This window comes from Glycine soja, chromosome 20 (assembly GCF_004193775.1).
Source record: "Glycine soja cultivar W05 chromosome 20, ASM419377v2, whole genome shotgun sequence".
NCBI classification, from domain to species: Eukaryota; Viridiplantae; Streptophyta; class Magnoliopsida; order Fabales; family Fabaceae; genus Glycine; species Glycine soja.
In genome coordinates, this window is record NC_041021.1 from 45,205,340 (window position 1) to 45,215,507 (window position 10,168).

At 30.7% G+C, this 10,168-nt stretch overlaps 1 pseudogene; it reads right to left on the reverse strand.

Moving 5' to 3' along the window:
* Nucleotides 1–1,849: 1,849 nt before the first annotated feature.
* On the reverse strand, nt 1,850–6,295 carry LOC114403871 (annotated as a pseudogene).
* Nucleotides 6,296–10,168: the final 3,873 nt, after the last annotated feature.

The following is a 10,168-nucleotide window of genomic DNA, read 5'->3' on the forward strand; positions in this document are numbered from 1 at the left end:
TCTAATTGATTTGTTTTAAGCAATAACTGAATTAATTTTTTCTAATTGAGCTACTTTAAGCAATAATTGAACTAAATTTGTTTAATTGATTTAATTTATCATTGTAAAATTTAAAAGAAAAAAATTAAAAATGATTTGGCCGTACGGATTGTCAATCCGTACGTACGTCAAATTTTTTTTTGCACTCCTCTCTTTTTCCAACGATGAAAGTCGACCAAAATTCACCGTATATTTCTCACAAACGCACATACACTACCAGAGATCAAATACGCTTCTAAACCACCCTTAACAAAGCAACTTACACTAAGTCACAAAAATTTTATGAAAAAAAAATGACAGTACGGAAATAAAAAAATTGAACCTGCTATTTACAACCAAAAATACTTAGCATTTTTGGACATTGTGCGCAAGTTCCCTTGAAGGGTTCTCAATCTGTGATTTTACACAAACATTGCTTGTTTGATTCTCTTCTCTAAATTTAATTTTAAAAACTGTTTTATAAAATGATTTTACATTATTTAACTTTAACAACTGATTTCTAATATAAAAAAATGACTAAAAGATGTGTTTTAAAAACTAAAATATTTTTTTAAGAGACCATAAAACTTGTTATGAGCGTAAAAAAATTGTGTTTGACATCCAAAACTTAACTCAAAATTACTTATAAATATGAAACCACTTTTATGCTAATTGATTATGAGTTTAAAGGTTATATATTGATAATGTAAAATTATGTGTCTAATCATAATTTATGGTTAATAAAGTAATTATTATAAAATTAACCAGCTTACTGTATATTGATGAGTTGTGATTAGACAATGATCTACAACATTTTAAATTTTAAATATATAACCCTTTTTCTCATCAATTATTCGTATAAATCCTTCATTAGTACATACGACTGACAAAATGTATTATCATTAAACTACTAATAAACAACAGATGCGATGGCTCATGGCAACAGCAGGGCCCAGGGGGGAGGGAGAACCTAACAACTAGGTGTTAGCATAGCTTCTCATAAACAATGACATAACATCTTATAATGACGGAGAGTAGTACCAATTTGATACTTAGAACAGCAAATATAATATACGAGTGGCTTTTAAAGGGGAAAATATAAACGCTGCCAATTAAAATTCAAAATACCCTCTAAAAGAGTGTAAATAGGCTTAATTATATTCTTGGTTTCTTTGATTTAGATTGTGTGCATAATTTTAGTCCAAATTTTTAAGCCGATTAAATCATTTTGTTTTTAAAAACAAACAAATTTTGCTCCTCCATTTTATCTAAAATCAAGCACAATTATCGTCATCACCGTTCATCGTGAATCTCTCTTTCACTTTTTCCTTTCTTCCTTTTTATCCATTAATATCAATGCTAGGCATTTCCCTTATATGCGTTGCAACTAAAGCACTCAACTTATAGTGATATTATCAGAATGATTAGCAAGAAAATTGCTCGTCATGAGTAATTCAAAGTTGATTTTTGAACTTTCTATACTTGACTGGTTGAGAGTCAAACGCATACAGTTCAATTCAGTTGTCCTCAATGCCATTTTGACAAGAATGGAAAAACAAAAATAGCAATGCAATTTAACAAAATTATCTTCAAGAGCAAGAACAACAATAATAATAAACAATAATTGTTTCGTTAATTCCAAATGCACTTTACAATAAAATAACCCTACATTTCCAACTTTTCTTGAAGTCTTTCCTATAGAAAGGAATGATCCTAATGTAACCCATTTGGAATTCGGTTCATCCATTATATTCTCTAAGTTCATAATCAACAGTTATATTTGTACAAAAGCACCTGTCATCATAAAACTCAGCCTTCTATAAATAAAGCATTTAACTAATCTCCAAGTCTTATTTTCTCATCCTTCTTGAAAAGCTCCTTTTCTCTCGGTTGACACAAGAAATAAATATTGAAGTTCCAGGTAGAAGGAATGCAATATCATACATGATCAAACCCCGTACAGTAACATGCTTGTTTAAACTTTAAAGAACATCTCTACAGAATTACAAAAAAATAATTTTATTTATAATCACAATCAGAGAAAGTTGATGTTGTACAACAGCATGTACGGGATGAAGCATTTTATTGAAGTATAGCCAAAGCTAAGACCTTTTCTCATCACCTGTACCGCAATTATCATCAAGGTCCCCAGTTCCATCCAGCCACTCCGCTAGTTTAGCTTCTTTATTAGCTTTGAAGTCGTCAAATCTTTCTGATACTGACAAGAAATTAGTGCTAATATCACTAAATCAGTCTGTTCATGCTGAAGCTCTTCTTCAACCTGGCTTGATACAGGCAACTCATCAGTTTCGGCAGCCTGAAAAGATGAAGTAACGCTTACAGATGTGACTGACAATGGCAAATTAGGGTTACATCGGTGGCTTCTCATCCATGGAATCTATCGATCCCCTAGTATCAAGCTGTCGCCACTTGAAGCTGCTAGCCTTCTGTTTTGCTGACTTCAAAACATTTGAAAAATAGTTACTCCTTTTTTCATTGCCCTCCTGAGCATAAAATGCGGTATTACCCAAGAAACTAGCTCTTTCTGAATGAGAACTTGCTGCTGGACGGATTAACCCTCTTTTCGGTTGTTTTGTTTCCATAGTTATCAGAGATTTTTTAATCTCTGATCATCTTATCAGCTATGGGAAATCCACACTCTTTCATTGATTGAAGCATCGTGACAGAGTCCTCCAAATCTTCAGTGTGCAAAGTTGTTTCATGAGACTTCTTAACAACATTTTTTTTAACTTTGATGATATTGGGTACTTCATTTTGAGCATGATGTTGGATAAGAAAAGCCCAACAGATGGTTCATTAACAACGTACTTGGTCATCTCTGCCATGCATTCACTTATCTCCACAAAACCATCAACAATGGAGAACTCATGCATCTTCCTGGAGTAAAATCATATTTCAACATTGGTGTTGTCCAAGAAAGAAAAAAATTAGATAACTAGGAATAAATAAAAGAGTGTGACAAGTTGAATCAATATCTGCTTATACATAAGGTTAATTTACACAACCACTACATGATACATTTCGTTCTGTGACCCAAATCCTATTGAGTTTGAAGCAGATTAATTAATAGTTTCAAAGAAATAGATCATACACACACAAATAGACGTACATTCTGAAAAGAAATATACTAGGTATATGTATATCTAATTGCTACGAGCGGCATCAGACACATATGTGTAATTTTTTTAAAAGCATGTGTTAACCATTGTATTTGACTGTTCAGTTATGACGAGAATGGAATTTTGAACTGAAAGGATTCAACAATTAGCGGAGTGATTCAGATTTCAGGCATAGGATAAGATAGTAATCTTCATTTAAGTTTGACCACAAAAATTTTAACTCACACCTAAATCATATATGAATGAATTCCATAAAAACATTGTCCCTCTCTAGCAATATTGAGCTGAAACCAATTGAAACATACCAATAATTGCTGCATCATTTATGTGTAGATTGAAGAAAATGGAGTAGTAAACCTGAACCTGGTAATGGGACCCAACAGAAACATAAGGAAATATGACATATATGGGTAATTAAGGAGAAGAAAATTAAACGATGAGCTTTAATCCAAAAAGAACGAATTATATGGAGGAGAAACATATATATATTAGTACCAAACGAGGAAATTGTGGTTGTGGTGCCAAAAGAAAGGGGATATAGGCTTGATTACATGTAGAGAGGATTTTTATATAATTATTGGCCATGCACCAGAGAGGAATTGTATTTATAAAAGGATTCTAGAAATCCCAACAAAAATGCCAAATCAGAAGCTTCCTTGCCACCAAGGTTCTAATAGAACTGGAAATTCCAAGGGAAGTAGAAAACATGGAACCAGCAAATAAGGACATCATGCAAAGAGAAGACTGTCTCAATCAAACATCTTTTCTAGAAACAAAAATGGAACTGTCCCAATTGGCAGAGAAAGCGGATAAGAGGAACAAGGGTGTATGTGAGATATGAACTTCAAGAGACTTGTACAAAACTATTACACTGCTGTACCAACATTATTTTAGCATTTATCAAATATTCAAACTCAAGTAGCATTAACGACCAATGTACTTTTTCTCCATTTATCATGAATAACATGCCCTATTGGCATTAAATAGTAAATACCCTAAGTCCTAACAACTCCACATTAGATGAATTTAGCAGCTTAGGCAGTATACTAAATTGAGACAGGAAAAACCATTGGCAGCTGAGAGCTCTTTTTTCTTAAAAAGAATAACCTATACTACTTATCTCCAATATTATACAAAGGTCTACCAAGGTTAGAATTTTTAAAATGGTTTTACCAACTAGATTGAGTCACGGGACTCATGGCAAGTCAGCAACTTAGTAGCTTCTGTCAGTGGGTAGTTACAGGCTATGAGTAAACTATACTTTATAATTTTGAAAAGATTATGTGATGAATCCAATCAGAGTAAGGGATGTAGGATAAATTAAACAAATCCCCACCATTATTTTTAAGTAACAATTTTCCACTATGGACAGAAGAAGAAACAAATTACATGAAAGAAGACAAGCAATCCTGTTGAAAAAGAGAACAAAAGATAATACAAGGAGAAACTCCAGCTCAATAAGTAAAAATAACTATGGCCATGGTCCTCTAAATATTAACTAGTAAGATTCACTTCAAGAAGCCCTGCAATGAATAGAATGGTGAATCAAGATGAAGAATTTTATCCCACGGCAAAGAAAATTTAAGCTACTTTTAAAACTTCTTGATATTTTGCCTGAAAATGCCAAATAAAGAAGTACTTCCCCCTATAAACCCAATTTCACTTTTTCTTCTCAAAACCTTTTAGTCTCTCAAGTATTGCAATTGTGTGATTTTAGTCCCTAGGTTCCAATTGTGCCAATTGGGTTCCTGAGGCATCGCAAATATGCGATTTTAGTCCCCATATTTCCATTGTGCCAATTAGATCCTGCACCACTATTGTGTGATTTTAGTCATTGTCATGAAACTAATTGTTTGGGACAAAAATCACACATTTGCAATACCCGGGGACTAAAATTGCACACTTGCAATGCCTGGGAGACACAATTGAAATCTGGGGATTGAACATTTGTGAAACCTGGTCGACCCAATTAGAACAATTGAAACATAAGGGACTAAAATCGCACAATCATGATTCTTGAGGGAACAAAAGTGCAATTAAGCAAAAGAAATGAATTTCCTACTTCCTAATCACAAAATGAACGATACCCATAATTCTCTACTACACATTTACTCTCCAACCAAATACACCAATACAGAAAATGAATCAGATGCACAATTGTAATTTGTGAAAGTCAACAGATTCTGTATCCACAATGCAATTACCAACATGGAAGAGCAAGGATAAAAGAAAAACAAATTATTATCAAGAGCATCCAAAATTACACATATAACAAGCACGGCCAGAGGAGATCCAACCATGACATGAGCAAAGCAAAACATAAAGGAAAGAAAAGGGGCAATTGGTGACTATTATGAGTCATCAAAATCAAATTTAGGTTTTAGAGATACTTCAGTACCTTATTGGTGTAGTAATGTCTTACAAGCATTTGAAAATGAAGGTGGCCCTTTGTTGCTGCTAAATTGGCAAATCAGCTTCTTACAAAGAAAGAAGGTAATTTCAAGAGAGAAAGAAGGGCCATTGATTGCATTTATTTGCACGGATGGTGATAGGAGTTGGGTAGGTTAGTGACAAGTTAAGAGGCTTATTGTGACAATGAAAGGAGAAGCAGAAAGACAGAACTTAACCTACCCTGCTGCAGTGGCAGTGAAGCATTAGCAACAGCAGGAGGAGAGAGGCTTCTTGATATGCACGGTGCGTATCGTCAACATTCTGTCTCTCCTTTCTTTGTCTCTTCTCCGCTACCAATTTGAGTGGGAAGAATTCAACAATCAAAAAGAGCAAAGTAACCAAAAAAACAGACATAATTACAAAGCTTAGATTTTTAAAAGCCACTTGTTCTTGTCAATTTAGGATCTATAACGTATCTAACGTCCTCGCATGGCTTTCAGATTTGTTTTTGTTGTAACGTGTAGATCTAAAAATGGATCTAAATTATTATATTTTCGTGACTCGAAATGCACAATCTCAGAGCCCTCGCATCAGCGTCGTAATGCACAACCATTTTCACGACTTCGTTCTTCGCCGGAGTTATCAGATCTGCGGCATGTTCTTGCTCATCTGAGATTCATAGCAGGGGTTAAAAAAAATTCAATTTTTGTTCATGGATAGTGTTTTCTGGTTTGGGTGTGTAGAAAAATGAAAATCGACTGCTGAAAATTAAAAATCTAAGTCATTTATTCAATTTCCTTTTTTTTTTTTTACCAACGTTATTCCAGTGTAATATCCCCATGGTAGTCCATCCCTTATTTTAGCCACTGATTTTAAATGGTCCAAATCTAACGGATCATATTTGTTTCCCATCCTGCAACCCTTCCAAAACTACTCTGTCCCACCGTGCATACCCCAGGGGATGACGCACGCTAGCCAGCGTCACACATACAGATGATGTGGTCCTTGTCCTTTTCTCTTCTATATTATATGTTGTTGGTCCATAGTCCACCACCACACGCGATGCAACACTGACAGTGACACAAACATAAATTTTGTGTCTGCCTAATAAGTTTAGCTGCTTCTTTTCTTTTCTTTTTTTTTTTTTAAAAAAAAGAAAAGATTGCTCTGTAATTCTCCATTCATGATTTTGGTTCTCATGTAATTCTTTTGGTTAAATTCATCAGTAAATGTCTGGAGTAGGAATTTTCAATACAAGTCTCCAAACTAAAAGGAAATTGTAATTAGGTCTTTGATATTGTAAAATTTCTGGAATTGAGTTTTTAGATTTTGTAAAACTGCTGCCAATTGTATTTTTTTTGTTATTTAAAGTTTTTATAAGATAACTCTACGGACTTAATTATAAAATTTTTACAAAATCAAGAACTGAATAACATTTTTTAAAAATTTGGAGACATAATATAAAAATTTAAATAGTTTAAAGACCTACTGATTAATTAAACCAATGTTTGTTTTAAAATTAATTTTTTACTACTTTGATTTTAAAAAATAATGTAATTATTATAATATTTTATTCATTTTATTCGATATATAAATATACACTGGTTTTTTCTTCTATTTTCTTCCCCTAAAAATCAAGTTTTCAGAAAAAGGGCATGTTGAGGGGCGGAGGGAATTGGAAAAAAAGATGATGAATGGATGCATTTAGTAAAAATTCGGGGTGTCAACAACAATAGTCGTATTTGAATCATCCTTCCGTAGGTTTTAAGTTCTTAAGTTGGGTCTTCTTAAACTCTAATCAGATCTTTTTCTACTTTGAATTTGAGTTTATTGGTGTTTATCTCCTTTTTATGCAAAAAATCTCCTTTATTTTTCTAGTTGTTGCCTTAATTATTATGCATTCTAACCCAATTAGTCTATTGCTCTCCTTAACTCTTCTTTATACTCATGAAGGTTTTCTTCTTTCTTTGTAATCCTAGTTTCTGTCTTTTAATATTTTTGAACTACAAAAAATAATGGTTAAAATATATATTTTTTTCTTTTATTTTTTTAATCCATAATTTTTTTCTTCTTATTAAAACAATGGAGACCTTTAGTTACCAAGTTTTCAAAAATCCAGAAATTGAATCCTACCATCCAATTTAATGTTTCGACCGTCGATTTTTTAATGTTGACTTCCAGGCACAATTTATCGTGACATGTGATTATTAGTTTTTTTTTTCCGATGGTCATGATTTTATTAGTTTGTTTTTTGGTGATCATGATTTTTTTAATAAAAAATAGAAAATAAATATAAATTATATATTTTTACAACAATTATTTATTGAATTGAATCATGCCGTCATTAATAAATAAAATATTATATATAATTATTATATTGATATGTCACTTAAGAAATTATAAACATTAATAACTTATAGTGTGTCTGTGTCTGTCTTCTTTTAAAGGTAATGCAAAAGTAATTCTTTTCTTGTTTTGTAATTTTTGTATCCAGAAATGTATTTTTTCCATTCAACATGATTCTAACGCGTTTCGAAACATGTTATTAGTGGTCGACATACTAATTTAGATTAAATAATCAAATATCCTATTTTTTTGAAAATAGGGACTAGATATTTTTATTTTAAATAGGGAGTCAAATTTGCAAATTGGAAAAAAAAAAAGAAGACCAAGTTGTATTTTAGCAAAAGAATAAATCTTAAAAGCAATTCAAGTTTAGTTAATTAAACCGTGTATGTAAATTCCCGTACTACCTAAGATCCACAAGACATCTTGTGAGTACCAGTAACATGAGAAAGTGATACAACCAAGACAATGTGATTCCACTTAGTAGCAAAGTCTTGAATATAGAAAAATGTCATAAAAGAACATAAATCTAATGAATAAGGACAAGTAATGAAGAATTATACACGAAATCACAAGGTTGTAATCAAACTTTACAAATAAAAAGATAACTCATAAATATCAAATGTTTTAAGTTGTTTTGAATCTTAAAAAGCATTTCCCGGTTTCTAAACCATTTCACAATAAATATCTCAAACTTCGAACGTCACATCTAAATCATTGATTTTGTGGCTCCATATCTATATCTAAATTCATGCAATAACAAGTACTTTAACATGGTTTATCTTGCTCTAATTATCCATGACAATACTCTGTTGCCCTCATTCTCACGTGCTTTCTTCTTTAATTTGTGTATTTCATGTATGGCTTCGGGGGGATGTTATTCTAAGGTGAGATTTTTCTTTCACTCGGAAAGTTATGGATTCAAGGCTTGTATGAATTTTGTCACGAAATAGTTGTTTATACTTTAAACGTAAAGGTTTCGTATTTAAATTATTGGTGGCATACAGTATAACAATGGTCACGTGGATTGACATGGTGGTTGGGAAGGGGACTTAAGGATGAAGGGATAACGAGAAAAATAAATAAAATTAAGGATTCAAATCTTCTCACTCACAAATGAGTTTACCTTCCAATTCTATTGTTTGATTATGATAATTAACAATACGAGAATAAATGACGACGTTATGACGGATGAGTCACCCACAGATGATTCAAACATATTTATCAAATATATGAATTATTTTTTGAGTTAATAATTTATGTATTCATAATGTAAATTTGTTTACATCATCGTCTAATAAAAACATTGTTATATTGTTGATTGTTTTATTTTTTAATTAATTATTTTAAAATTTATATTTATCATGTTATATTTTTATTGAAAAATAATATAAAATATTTTACATTAACAATACATAAAAATTAAATTCACAAAATTTAATTTTAACTTGTGTGTCCATGTAATTAAAAAATTTGTTAAACTTGTAAGTCAAATTTCCACATGATGTGGACATATGCTGATTAAGGATTAAATGTTCTTTTAATCTTATATTTTACTTTATTTTTTATTTATTATAATTTAAAAATGTTTTTGATTTTTTTTATCTAATTATTGCCGTTAAAGATGAGTCATCATAATTGATGTGATTAATGGTTTGTTGCTTAAAAATAAACAAATATATAATTTATAGGATCATAAAAATTACTAAACAAGGTGATCAATGGACACGTGATTATTTTAATTTAATCAATAATATTGAGTTTTTAGCATGGAAATGTATTGAATCCTTAATGAATAACTTATTACCCATATTGGTCTTACAATATTTGTAAAGTTTGTCTATAGTGGACGATATATGTGCTTTAAAAAAATATTATCAATATAAAAATTTTTATTTTTAACTAATAAATAATTATTGTAGGTGTGATTTTTAAGATAATTATCATAAAAATTAATAAATTTATTATAATTTGATGTCAGAGCATAACATATTTTCTTATATATTAATAATATAATATTTTTTACACAATTATCTAATCATAATTTATTATGTGTGATAAGTCGATTAATTTTTTAAATAATTATTTTAATGTAATTCAAACAATAATTTATGATTAAACGGTAGTATAGAACTTAGAGCACAAATAATAAACTCTTTTACATAACCAAATTTTCTTTTATTTTAATCTATAATCTTTTATTTTTATCTTTGGATTGATTGAATTTCAATAGTTCTTTTAAAAAAATTGTCAATAGTTATAAATAAATTTAT